This window comes from Pogonomyrmex barbatus, unplaced genomic scaffold (genome assembly GCF_055798465.1).
Source record: "Pogonomyrmex barbatus isolate J1 unplaced genomic scaffold, ASM5579846v1 scaffold12, whole genome shotgun sequence".
Taxonomy (NCBI): domain Eukaryota; kingdom Metazoa; phylum Arthropoda; class Insecta; order Hymenoptera; family Formicidae; genus Pogonomyrmex; species Pogonomyrmex barbatus.
This window is the reverse complement of record NW_028297108.1, coordinates 5,156,613-5,171,338: the sequence shown is the minus strand read 5'-3', so window position 1 is coordinate 5,171,338 and position 14,726 is coordinate 5,156,613. Positions and strand designations below refer to the sequence as shown.

General features: G+C 34.0%; 1 long non-coding RNA gene across 1 annotated transcript; it reads right to left on the bottom strand.

Annotated features, from left to right (window-relative positions):
- Nucleotides 1–4,752: 4,752 nt before the first annotated feature.
- On the bottom strand, nucleotides 4,753–10,566 carry LOC148937662 (uncharacterized). Its single transcript, XR_016138061.1, has 3 exons — nucleotides 10,446–10,566; nucleotides 6,113–6,184; nucleotides 4,753–5,112 (listed from the first exon to the last, which is right to left on the bottom strand). It is a non-coding gene; the product is annotated as an uncharacterized LOC148937662 (long non-coding RNA).
- Between the last annotated feature and the right edge of the window lie 4,160 nt (nucleotides 10,567–14,726).

The window sequence follows — 14,726 nt, the reverse complement described above, 5'->3', positions numbered from 1 at the left end:
TCTCATAACTTATTATTTAATAACTTTATATGTTAAGTTTTTCCGATAAATTAAAATTTTTTGAAAGTCAATCAATTTCTGCAGTTCAAAAATTATAATTATAAAAAAATATTATTTTTATTCCAGAAGCTAAAATCAACAATTTTCTAATATTCTACTTTCTATCGAAATTAAATGATTTCTGTTCATTATAGCTTGATATGTTATGTAACATAATTATATATAATTATACATTTTTTTACAAGACAAAATTAATAACAACGTTAAAAGTTATGATCACACAAAGATACATTGATTCTTCTGTTTCTTTTTTTTGTCGGGTGATTCAGTAGCATATGGTATGCTACTTTTTTTCTTTTCCAAATGTTATCTGAATGCATATCGAATACCACCGAATATCACTATTTCTGAATAATAGTGTACACAACAGTAGTGTTACCAAATATAGTCAAAAGAAGTATGGAATGAAACTCGTTTTCAAAGGTGTTTTCAAAGGTAAAATACTCATGTGGAACAATTACAGACTTCGTTGTCAGCTTTCCAATAGAATGAAATTTATTTTATCTGCCCCCCCTCCCTGCTTATACAAAATGAATTGAGTTTAGGGCAGGTTTTTCTAGATTGGAGATATAACCCACGTCCAAGAAAGCATTAAGAGCGGAATCACGTTTGTATTGTGTCTATACATTAACATATTATGTCATACATTAACAAATTATGTCTTTCACTGATATAAATTATATTTTTCAAACATCTTTTGTTCATAATTTTCTAATAAACATCGACCGATGGTTAAAACTTTCTGGAATTTATTTATTAGAAGTGTCCTTGTCAACAACATATGTCAAGGCCAAAATCATCAAAACTAGATCTTTATTTATCGATATTTATCAAATTATTATCATGTTTAAGCGTTCTACATAATTATTTTAATAACTCGACAATATTATATTTAAATCTGTATTTGATAAAATTTTTAGTTGCATTGACAAAATTGTTCTTTCCATTAATCCAATATACTATTTATAAAATAAATAAAATTTATATATCTATTTATTAGAATAAATATTATACAAAAGTTATATATATTGAAGCATACAATGTTTTTCTACAATATAGAAAAATCTACTATCAGACGTTTTCGTAACATTCATAGATAACGAATAAAAACTTGAGGTAGATCACGTAAGTGATTAAATTCAAATAGGATTGCGCAGACTAATAATGAACACTAAAGAAGTTATAGGCAAACTGTTGAAACGCGTCGTGCAAAGATAAAAGATATCTAACGTTACAACAGACAATTTGAATGATCTGAGATATCTTGACATAACTAGGGAGAATTTGTAAAGAGATTCCGAACCGACAGTCGGCGGTTCTCTTTTTTTCTCTCTGTGTCTCTTTTTTCCTCTCTGTCTTTCTTTTTCTCGCCTATCGAAATAATATCATAGGAAGATGGCGAGGTACAGTTAAACGAAAGAAAAAAATAGAAAAAGAAGTTGCGTGATTGTTGAAGAGTTTGAAAGTGGGCGGATAGATAAGAGAGCAGCCGAGAGACTATCTCGTGCTATTTTTGATTCGAACAATTAAAGTGTCTCAGACACGAAAGTTTTTATCGCGCGCGTGCGGACTTTTTCGGATCGGATCCGCAGATTTGTACGCGAACGAATTGGCCTTGTAATTCCGCGATACGCTCGTAAATATCGATAAATTTCAATCTCTAACCCCATGCTTAATTGACTCGCAGAAATCGCGGCGTCTCGTATATAGGTCGCGACGATTACGAGCCCGATAATCGCCCGAAAATTGCCAGACGAAGGTGATGATAAACGCCGATAAACGCGATCTTTTTCATTCGACGTGATCTTTGAGGAGTATACAACGATACTGAACGCGCGCAGTATCAGTTTAGGTTGAGAATGGAACGAAAAACGGCGATAAAGACATTGGTAAAACACCTTGCACCTACTAATTTACATCGTTTTACGTCATCGCGATATTGCGTTTTAAGACTGATATTGGCAGATGGCATGAAGATCTGATGTAACACTTCGGTAAAATTTAAAACGATTATAGATATCATTTATAAAGCTATGCGATATTATCATTGTTCACTCCTTCTTTGTTTTGTATGAGAGATGAGAATTTATCTGTCGACATAATGAATAAAGATGATTTTGCTAATAAATATAAAATAAAAATTTTTTAGTATTTTATGCGTACTTCTTTCAGATTTCCTCAAAATTTTCCTTTCTCTGATGTGTCTTTCTAATGGAATTTAACTGTATAATGCATTTTGTAAATCAAAACGAAATCTTTTATCCGACATTTACGACAAGACATTGTATGTAATAAGATAGATTATTATGTAAATTGTTATGATTAAATAGATTCCAATTATTCTGTTTCATGAGCCATAAAACTTGCTAATGAGGGAAATTTAAAAGATATAAATCATTATATAAATGTCAGATCTCGTATCTATTTTTGGAAGCACGCTTATCATGGATCAAAATTTTATGTTCCCTGCTGGTCATGGTTGAGTCGATATTACTGTCTCCTTATCTCCGAACTTCGAATACGACCAGTCAAATCTTGTGCGACAGTGTGGAAAATGTTACAAGGACGCAAAATTCTGGAGCAGATAGCAACGATCTGATATGCGATTTGTCGTAAAACTATCTGCATTTTTTAATCTTTAACCTGGCGTTATCACTCATAATTTCGGATGTTCAGAAATCTATGGACAGATAGCTCACAATAGTCCGCGAATTATCAATTCTTACGAAAGTAATGATTATTGATCCACTGCAGATGAATTTAACCACAATTAAAGTTGTCAAATATTATCTGTCTATACGCGCATATCACGCAAACAAGCATAAATCTTTCGTCTACTACGGCGTTCATAAGCTTTGACGAATTATAATATATCTAATCTGAGGAATGAACAAAAAAATGATGTAAAAAAAATTTGCATCATCTTATCAACTGTTTCATAACATTTTTTTTTTTTTTTAATAGGATATATCAAACTGTTTGCAAACTTCAATTTTATTGTACTTCTTCACGGAGATTTTTTTTTTTATATATATATCACATTTAAACACTCTTCGCAGAACGGTTGTTTGTGTGATATTTCAGATAAATGTTGACGTCTACGTACGTTCTCGCGACGTAGCCTCTGTAACTTTTACTAATTTCCCTGACAAGAAGAAAAAAAAAAGTAATGCAACGACGATAAGTATTTTCACTTTCTACATGAAAAATCCGGTGAGAGGGAGAAAGAGTCCATTTGGGAGACACGCGGATTTATTGATATCGATAAGCTGCACGATTTCTAGTGCTCCACGCCTCGCTGAACCGATAACACGCAATCGAGAACCGGTGGTTTCTCGAGTCGTGCGAGATTAGGTGGCGTGGTCATTTTTAAAAGTCGCAAGGCAGAAGGATGCACACGGAACCAGCGCCTTGAACCGTTCCCGGTAAACCTGTAATTTCGGGACGGATACGGTCCGCTGGAATGCCATCGCCGAAGTTAATTGGGCTACTCTCACTGGCCCACGCTACTCTCGTTAAAGTTTATATGTTAATAGACTCACGATACTTCCTATCTTGGACCTTGACCGAAAAAGAAAGTCAAGCGTAAAATGCGAAGAAGTTACCCTTTATTGAGAAGTTACCCTTCTTCGGAAATACGTACACGAAACACGTCCGTAACGATAAAGTATCATATACGTGTGAGATATAATATCTTTCTTTACTTAAGTATCTCTTTCTTTCCTTATCTCTTTCTTCCTTTATATCCCGTTTGAAAAAAGAAAGCAGGTGTGTGTGTGTGTGTGTGTGTGTGTGTGTGTGTGTGTGTGTGTGTGTGTGTAAATCGTTCATAGCTACTGATAATAATTAAATTTTAGATTTATATCTGAACATTAATATTCAGTAATTGACAGAAACGTGTTCTACGGTCGGCTAGAAACGTTTTATAGTATTGAGCGTATTTACATGCTGCGAAATCAACACATTAACGCAGCTATTTAATTTGTAAAACGTTCATCGCACTAAGAAGACGATTGTATCTGGTAATATACTTACTGGCAACAAGACACGCAATTCAAGACGTGCGTGTAGGGTAAGGATCGTGCGAGTGCCACTTAATGTTTCCGCTCCGCGTGCGTTATTGTTTCCTCCCTATAATTTTTTTCCTTACCCATCTCGATATTATGATATTATCTTTGTTGCATAAATTTCTGTACATTGTCAAGAAATTAAAACCTTGGCGACGCATCGAGAGAATATTCATGCGTCCTGGTTAAACGGTCATTACGGTTAAACACCAGGCATCCGCATTTTATTTTGCGTGCAATTTTGTGAAACACAATGTAACCGTAAAGTTACATGCATATTAATGGAGTAACATACATACCTTGAATCGTTGTGACGCATACGACAAAAATCGGTATTAATATACAAATATTGTAAAGAAATTACAAAAAAATGCATTACAACATTTGATTTTAGAAATAAAAAATTCGCTCAAATGTTTTAAAGTTAAATTTATAAACTTTTTTATATCATTGATATAAAACAAAAAAACAAAAAATATATAAACTTAATCTGATATTTTTACATAAAAGAGATAAAAAATAAAAATAAAAATAAAAAAAGAAAAAAGAAGAAAACAGATAAAAAAATAAAGATTAAGTTATTTGTAAAATATAGAAAATTAATTATGTGTATGCACATGTAATAAATTATACTGCAGATGATCATGAAATTTACAAACACGCAAATAATGAAAAGCACCTCATTATTTATTTAAAATTATTATTATTATTATTATTTATTCAAAATGTTTACAATGCCAATACATCAGATCATTACGACTGGTATTTCCGATCGAAGATCAAACTGCCCGTCGTTACCTTGTTAAAATTTATACCTTAATTACACCGTGAAGACACGTAGCAACGAAAGAGAATAAATGAATGCAAGAATGAATAGAAGCAGTCGACTGGGACTGGAAGGGCTTAAGAAATCTCGTACAAAGGAATCTTCTACCTGTTTTGCCATTTTCTGCAGGGAGACCGACCTTCCGACCATTCGCAGAATCTTTAAATGATAGCGTCATATTTTATTATTTAATGTGAAAAGGTTTAATTTTTCAATAATCTTATACAATAACCTTACTTATGTAAAGCGTATTGCAAAGAATTACTTCATAAAAAATTTAGAATATCTTTTTAGAATATCTTTTTAGAATATCTTTTAGAAAATTAATTAAATTAAATTAATAATAATTATATATATAATTAATAATAAAAATTCCTAAATTCTTTTTTTTTTTGGTATCATTATATTTTTCCAATTATTAATATTATCAATCATGATACATGTAAATATAAAATTGACTTTTAATTTTTCAAATTTACTTTAATTTCAATCTACATCACAAAACATGTGTAAATATATTGGAACATTTTATATAAGAGGCAGTAACTAGAAAACACACACACACACACACACACACACACACACACACACACACAAAAGTAGAATAGTAAAGTTTTAAATAGGACGATTCAAAACAAAAAGTCGAGAGAAAAAAAGCTAATAAGTATGGTGTTTATAACGAAGGGGAGAGTGCCTAAAAACCGTGTTGCCTAGGTCTGTAATTGGAGCCCCTCTATTAATTAGCCAATTAAGTTACTCGCGATTTTGATTCTGCCAGCGGCGCATCCTGCTTCGTTAAATGATGTGATTCGCGCGAGCGACCTGGCACTTTGAGGGGCTTCAGATTATAAAAAAGAGAAGAATTGTGTAATCGCGGCTATGGTGTAAAAACATAGCTAAACGTACGGCGTTTACTATTCTGGCCGAAATAAAGTGGCAGACACACAACCGCGATCGCGTCACCGGAAGTGGCAATTTTGCGGGTTATATTGAGCCGATTGGCAATCGTCGGCTTCTTACAATGTCGATCGTGAGAATTTTCGTGAGAAGACATCGAAGAAGATCCGAAAGAAGATCGGGAGGAACATCTGCGCGTCGTTCTTTGGAAACGTACAAACGTTATCGTTAAACAGTAAGATAAATACAGCTTTCTACTTACGATGTAACCTTGAAGCGGCAGTCAGTAAAATTAATAGGCAGGTTTTTCTTCTTGCAGTTTGTCTCCTCGTAACTATAAGTTCAAGATCAACATACAATTTAAGTAAAATAGTAAAATAAGCCTCAGAAGAATAAAAAATTATAAAAAAATTTATAAATTATTTAATTTTTTATATTTTATTTGTGAATTATAAGTCTAGCAAAATTAGAAAATTCAAAATTATATTCTAAAAATATACTAAAAATATATAATTATATTCTAAAAATTACAAAAGTCACATATACTTTGTATTAATAAACTTTTTCTAAAATTTATAAGATAAGAAAGATAATTATGATAATTATAAACAAAAGATATATAAAAGTGTATATATAAATACATGCATATGTAGAATATATACATTATATATATAAATTTTTTTAAAAACACTCAATATTATCAAATTTTTATTCAAAATTCAATTAATAACAAGTTTAATGAAAAACGTTAAAGATATCTAAAAGATTGCGCTTATTAAAAAAATTTGTACTCGACAATATAATACCTAAAAAAAAAAAAACGGTTGACATGATCAAATATTTATAGATCGTATAACCAGATATTTGTCTGCTTGAAGGGATTAATTCTTGAGTGCTGAATAAATGACGCTTGAGTAAATAAATGAATGAAAAGAAAAAGAGAATCCCATCAGATAACGATACATATCGTAATACAAGCAATGCTTCTACATCATATGTAGTCTCGGGCGTCATCCTTGCCTCTTACTTCGTCCTCTACCGATCTCTCATATAAACGGGCCACCAACAAATCTCAACGACTCTTCCATCCGGCAACGAGGACGCGTATGCAAAATGCAGTTCCGGGGTGAAATGCATCTTGATGCAACGACGGCGGTCGGCGGTGATCGGCAGCGGTCCGCGGTAGGCAAGGGCCAAGGGCGACGCTTGAGAAAACAAATGGGGTGTAAGGTGGGAAGTGGCGGTACTAGACGCCTGCGGAGGGAAAGAAAAAGGAAAGGGTCGAGGGATCGAGATGAGGGAAAAAGAGGGACGATTGTGTCCGGGGCGCACACAGGTGTCGGTCTAGACTCTTTTATCGGGCGTGCAGCACCGCGCGGAGCGAGAGGAAGAGAGGAAGGAAGCGGAATTGGTGACGGACGAGGTGAGGGGCGGGAGCGGAGAAGGTGAAAAAGCGATGGGAGACACATACATAAATGTGCGGGAAGGAGGAAGAGAGAACCATGGCGCAATTCGGAACCAATGGGAAAAATGAGACACACCGCGAGTCGGTAAAGAACCAGTTCGCGATGCATTATGCCATACGGGGCACTCGCCTGCCTAGGCAGACCGGGATATAAAGGATAAAGAATAAAGGATAAGGGATAAAAAGGAGAGGCCGTCCTCCGCGAGGATAAAGGACGGAGCGGAGTCGCGAGGAGTCGGAAGGAGGGAAGGAGGATGTATGGGATCGCAGAGGAGGGACAGTTTGCGAGAGGAGAACGCGACGCGTCCTGCAAAAATACGTTGCGCGTCCTACCGTTCACTCGTGCGTGTGCATCGTCCTTTCGCGTTTTGTATGCAGACACGGAGCGTCGCATCGCGTCGCATCACGTCGCTTCGCGTTAAAGAAGGAAAGAGAGAAGACGCGCTCGCGAGTCGCTCATCTTCCGGAAGTTTCGGCCGACCGCACCCAGGCGATTCGATTGCCACCAAATAACGGCAGGAGGGTCGTTGACCCTTAACATCTAACCCCCTCGAACCCCACAGTTTATTCGCGGCAATTGTTTGGAACGTCGATTATATCCGTAAATGCATGAATGGAAATACAAAGAGAAACTTGTTTAATTTTAATTCGTAATTTAATTCAACAAGTTATTCCTATTTCTAATGACAAACTCAATTTACGTTTATTATAAATAGCAAAATATTTCAATGGACTGCATTCTCGATATCAAGACCTAGTTAATTATGTTTATAAATTAATTTTTGTAAAAAGTTTAAAGTTTAAAATATCTTAATTTTTTAGTTTATTTGCAGAATTTTTAATTTATGAACATTATTAGTCAATTATTATAAAAAATAATTTTGATATATTTTTAATTGTTGTTTAATATTTGTTAGATGTTTTCTTAGATTGATTTCGAAATCTATTATATGGTGATGTAGTTACTCGTCCGTTACATTTTTTATTATACTAAATTTTTATTGTATGAGATTTTACTACATTGTTTAAAATTTACTTGGAACGAATTAACAAAACAAGATTCTTTACCATTAGGATATTATGCCAGGATTCTTTACCATTAAGATACCATGCCAGAATTCTTTATCTTGTTTGTCTAAAAAATGATTAATGAATCTTAAAATCTTTCCGTGGAAATTGAAAAAAAAAGAATAAAATCTTTTATAACTTCAACAAAGATACGCAGGATTAAAATAAGAAAAAACAAACTTTGTTTTCCCTAAGAACCTAAAAACGAATGCAAAAGATTGAAAAACTTTCCATAGACTTAACTCAAAGGTCTGAGAAAGGTATAGGTTTTATAGCTTAAGAATTGTCGGTGAAAATGGCCAGTTTTTTTGTCAGCTTGCCCTTTGCTGTGCTAGGCTTTCTCAGTAGGATATCTACTTACTTGTTCTTTCTAACAGGAGAAAGCAGAGGAAAGAAACAAGCCTATAAATGAATATCTATCTTTCGAATTCCATTACTGGTAGACTAAGCTTAAGTAAGTTGCTGCGGTTATTTGCGAAATTCTTCTGGAGAAATTTCGGCGATCGAAGATCTCATACCGCGCACTTTAATTAGGCCGTAATCAACTCATTCCGTTGATCATTTCATTCCAGAACGAGCTCGTTAAAGTTATCCGTTAACGCGGATAAATAAACGATATCGTGTAAAAAGTATTCCCATTATATCACGGAATTGATTTTAAAGACTCAACGACGTGTATCACGTGACATATTGCTTCTCATATTCGCCGAAGATCATCCATCAGTTGCTAAAGCGTATTAAATATGCTATAAGATGAATAGCATATAATATGTAATATAATTTAGTTAAAATATACGATATAGAGGGATATAGATGCAAGAGGGATGAAATTATCGTACGTAAAATATTCGCGTCAGTTCATATTTTAAAAATATATGTGTTTGGTAAAAGAATACAAATTTCATACACATTTCTATTTTATTATTTTTTCTATAAATATCTATATAACAGCTAATTATAATTCTGTGAACATTTTAAAAATTATTTAAATCTTAAATTTGAATAGATTCTCCTATAGAAAAAATTCGCGTATTATAACGCTAATATTAGAATTAAATATCATATTTAGGATGTATAATTAAGATATAAACAAGATATTAACAAAATATAAGATATATATTTTATTTAAAAATTGTTAATTTGATATTCATAATTAATTAATTTCTATCATATATATTATTATATACTTAAAATAATTTCAAATTTTCTTATAAATTATTAATCTTTTGTTTCTTCTATTTAATTTCAGAAGATATTCATAATCAAAGGATTTTGTGATTAGAAAAAAAGTTAATTATAAATTTTAATTTTAATAAAAATATTAAAAATTATGACATTTTGTTAATATTTTAATTTCTTTATCCAAATTTATTTAATACAGATTTTTAAAACAATATAAACATATATATAGAAATATGTTTCTATTTTACAAATTTTGTTGCTAATAATTTTTTGCTGCTGTTGCCAAAATGTCCTATATTAAAATTTGCTTCCGGCTTTCTAAATTACTTTCTCATGTAATCGTCATCATCTTTCCCCAAAAAATCGAAAAATCTCAGCGAATCAAATCGTCGACAGATTTGAAATTGATCGTGTCATCATAAAACTTTCTCACTGTTCGCATGCGAAAAGCGATATATACGAGACGACGAACGAGTGCGCGCGCGAGCCAACGCGGTGCCCTTCGTCGCGTCGAATTGAAAGAAAGGAGACCCCTAAAAAAACTGGTTCTTTCTTTCCCCCTCGTGAGTCCGGGACCGCACCTGGCCCGCCGGTCCGAGGTTCTTTACGAGCTAAAAGAGAGACCTTCGATCGGATCTTGAATTTCGCCGGCGCGCTGTGGCGGTGGGTTCTGACGAAAATTAATCGGCGATTAGCTTAGCCGATAACGGTCCGCTTAGCGGATAAGACTAACGCTTGGAGTTTTAGCTAGAGATTAATTCGTGCTAGAGCGGAAAGAAACTTTCCGCTTTTTGTCTCTTAGGAAAAATCTTCCCGAGATTTCGACACGCCGAGTTTTCTGTATACCTGACTACCGGAAAAAAATTATAAACATACATACGTTCGTTATTTCGGCTGATTCCAATTCGTATCTAGAAACAAGCTCTCTTGCTGACAGTTCTCTCGGTTCATTAACTCTGTGGTGAGTAATTTCCCGTCCCTTTCTCAGATGATAATCTAAAAACAAGCCAAGGAAAATAACTATAATTAATTTGTCATTATAATTATAAATATATATATTTAGCATACAATATGTAACTTCGAGTCATGCTCGCATCGGTGCGAACGGTGGACGTCCAAACGATCGAACAAATAATATTTTCTAACAAATATAAAAATTTTACCGATTAGATAAATTGTTAGTTGAAATAAAAATCACAAATAAACATCAGTAGAAGTTACAAGTGTGCGCGCACATACATACACACACACACACACACACACACACACACACACACACACACACACACATATATATATATATATATATATTATTTTTCCCGATTATTCGGTTGGATTACAAAGAGTTTTTTTTTGTAGGATCATAAAAGAGTGACTTAAACGTAAACCTTGTAATCGTCTGTAACAAGTGGCAAGGAATTATTTATACCCTATTTCGCTCTTAGAAAATCGAATAATAATTAAAATCGATGAAATTGAATTCGTCGCGGTGTTGCACCGCGTTCGCGTAGAAAATAATTATCGCTGCAGTAAGTTTCCTTCGACGAACTTGCACCCGTATTCGCTTCCGATATATCGCGATATATCGGAACGTACCGCGTTGAAATGTGAAAAGCATTGTAGCGGCACGCGATCGAAGAAAAAGAAAGGCCCAAGAAACCACGATGATGGCAGGGTGGAAGGGAGGGAGGGAATGTGAGGAGTACCGAGCGTTTTTTCATCGCGAAGAATATGCTAATGAAGACACGTCGCGAACTGACAATCTTGACGGTTAATCTCGCGTGATTATTCCTAATTATGCAAATGGTGGTACTTTGTGATGATCATTCCGGAGCAACTATATCCGGGCACGAGATCGTGATGCCCTCGTAAGCACTTTTGATGAAAGGTTATTTTTAATGATATCGTTCGTAATCATACGCTCAAGTTCGAAACAGGGGACCGAAGACGTGTCGGCACGTTCTAGAATTCGGAACTATTCGGAGAGTGAATAAATTGTGGAGTCCTTTCCGAAGCCGACGAAGGGACAGAGGACGAAACCCTTTCCGCTTGGAAAACGAGTGCGGAATATTCCTCTTAATTTTCGGTTGCTAACCTGGCCAAGAATGCGGAGACGCTCTTAAAACATCAGTTTCATAAGACGGCTAAACAAGCACGTATGCATAAAGCGCTTAATATAATCACTTTTGATACGTCGATATCCATATATCGCATATGTCACTGAGTGCATACATGCACTTAACGCGAAGCCTATCTGAGATCCGACTTTACGCAAAAGTACGCGAAAAGCAACTTTGCAAATCAGATTAATCAAAATTACAAACTAATATATTTAGAAACTAATATATTTAATTTCTCGCGATTGTGTGTCTAGAAATTTTTATGTTTATTTTTTTTCATACTTAAGAAAAAAATCTTATTGCAAGATTTTGCCACTGGATAGAATTACAGAAATTACATGCAACACACACACACACACACACACACACACACACACACACACACACACACACACACACACACACACACACACATTAAATTAAGTCAATACTTTCAATATTTTCTGTTGCGGAGGAGCATAATGGAATGATCGGAATTTATCCGATACGCGGTTGCTTTTCACGGTGACGAGATTGGAAAAAAATGCAAATGGATGTTCCGGCATGTTAAATGCTAATTACGCCGCGTTAGATTCGCATTTAATCATTATCAGCGAGTCATAGTATGTATCGACACTCTTCCCTCCCGCTCGAATATATTACTGTCAAAAATTAGATAAGGGTACTTTGTTTAATTAGATTCAGGCTTTCGCATGGAAAGCCGGGGTACTTATTCTGACGATACTTGCGTGGGAATAATGTTACGCATGTGTTATCCGGAAACGTTAGCTTTAAGTGCAGTGTCAGCAGTTCCTGGTATAAAGTCGCTTGTAACCGGTGCCGTGTTATCAGGAGACCGACGGATGTTGTCGTAGAATCGTGTAGTAGAATCGTGAGAATGATTCAAATAAAAAAGAAAAGAAAAGCGAGAAGAAATCAAAATTGTTACGTTACGCATTCTCCTTCGATTTGAGCAAAAAAAAACACAGACATTGCAAAGAGAAATGTAATATAGTTCTCAAAAATTAGAATAAAGCGTAAAAAGATGTTTACATAAGAAGATGTTTAAATAAAATTAATTTCGTCATTAAAACTGTCTCGATGAGGTGAGCTTTATAGAAAATGTAGAAATATTTATTGAAAACAGCCATAAGATCCTACTGGAGCAGGTAAATGAGAAGATGTCTTTAGTTGTAAATTTTGAAGGACCTTCTCGTTTTAAAAGTTTTCTTGTACATTGACAGAGAATAATCCATCACAATTGGTCAAAAGAAAGAAAAAGAGACAGAAAGAAAGAGAAACAAAAAAAGGAGAAAAATTGCTGCTCTCCAGCTGAGAATTTGGCTGAATAACTATCGAGTATGCTGTCCTTCAAAAATTTTCATTTCAAACCGTTTCCCAAAATGTCAGGGCTGACTGCATATACATTGCGTTTACGTGAACTATAAATTTTCAACACTGGTATTAAATTTAAGAACAGTCTCAGAGCAGCCGAGTCTGTCAAGTCGATGAATGTCAATTCATAAGCGGGAAATAAGAATGATATTTTTGGCGCAAATACGGCTCGCGCCGATGTTACACGCGACTGATTCGCGCTAAAGCAAATAGCGGAGTTTCAATATGAGGGGACCAGCCCATACGAGATAAATACCTCCGTCTGTGTTTAGACTTCTGTGTCTGACGTAATTTTGAATTGGATCAAGGTCTTATGCAAATAATATACTTTACAATTTTATTACAAAATTGTAACGATTCGATTAATTAAACGTCTCTTTTATATTTCATCCTCTTTTTTTATTCACGCGATATATTTATTAATCGAAATATTAACTTCAAAAAACTTAATAGATACTTGGGATTTGATCTAATCTAGAAATTTAATTTAATTTTATCTATATTTCCAGATCTTCAAGCCCGTTGAAATATGGATGAAAATCGAGCGAATTTCGAGCGAAGTTCGTTAAATAAGATGCAATAGAATCATAGTTCTAGCTTATCTGTGATTGATAGTTACAATTCGATAGTACGTCAGTCTGTCTAATACGCGAAATAGTTTCGATCATTTCACAAATTTGGTTAAGTGCTAAAATCATCATTATTTGAAGGAGTGGCGCGTCATATAGAATGATTTTGATAAACTATTTGATGTCGATAATTTATTATTGACCTTTCCGTCAACAAACAATCCTGTTTAAATAAGATTGGAATTATAAGATAGTAAGGATGCCAGACATATGTTAAACACATAACGTAATCATATGTCCAGAGTCTGTGCGTTATATGTTCTTAATGTAGATTCGCTTAATTGTTGAAAATCTGTAGTAGTAAAATCATTTCATTACTTTTTTACATTATTATGGCAAAATTTCAGAATTTACACTATAATTAATTATATTTTATATGTTACGATATGAAAATCGATATATTTATAATCGTGAGAATGTGAAAATAATATATAAATAATCTTTCTTGCAACGTATACTTTTAGTTTTTTTTTTACTATAAATAATAGAAGTTTATTTAGGACTAAAGGTTAAATAGAAGATTTATTGCCGTATGTGATTTATTATTCGTAGAATTATGAGTTTTTTCTTTTTCTTCTTGAGTCATGGTCAAAATTCTTGAAAAATTTTCTATTCTTTGAAAAGTTTTACAGGAACTTTTAACCTTTGTATTCAGTTTTACAGGAACCAACCTTTTGTATTCAGTTTTAAATTCAAACTGGACAGTTATCCAATGAATAGATACTCTGTCTACCTAAGAGCTTGCTAGCTAAGACCTTCTCCTTCGGAGAATTTAGAAAAGATCATTCGAATGATACCAGTCCGTAACTCCAGACGAAAGAAACTACATCAAATATTATAAATACAAGAAACGCCGTGCACTGCTTTCTTATCTGCAAATTTGATAACTGCATCCGGCCTTATCCTAATGCAAATAAAGGGCGCGGAACGACTAGGGTTTTGAGCGCATAGCGGGGCATTAATATGAAAATGTTGCAGCAAGTTGGCATCAGAGCGTTATATTAAAAGTTTAGAAGCAATCGTTTATTAATCTACGAA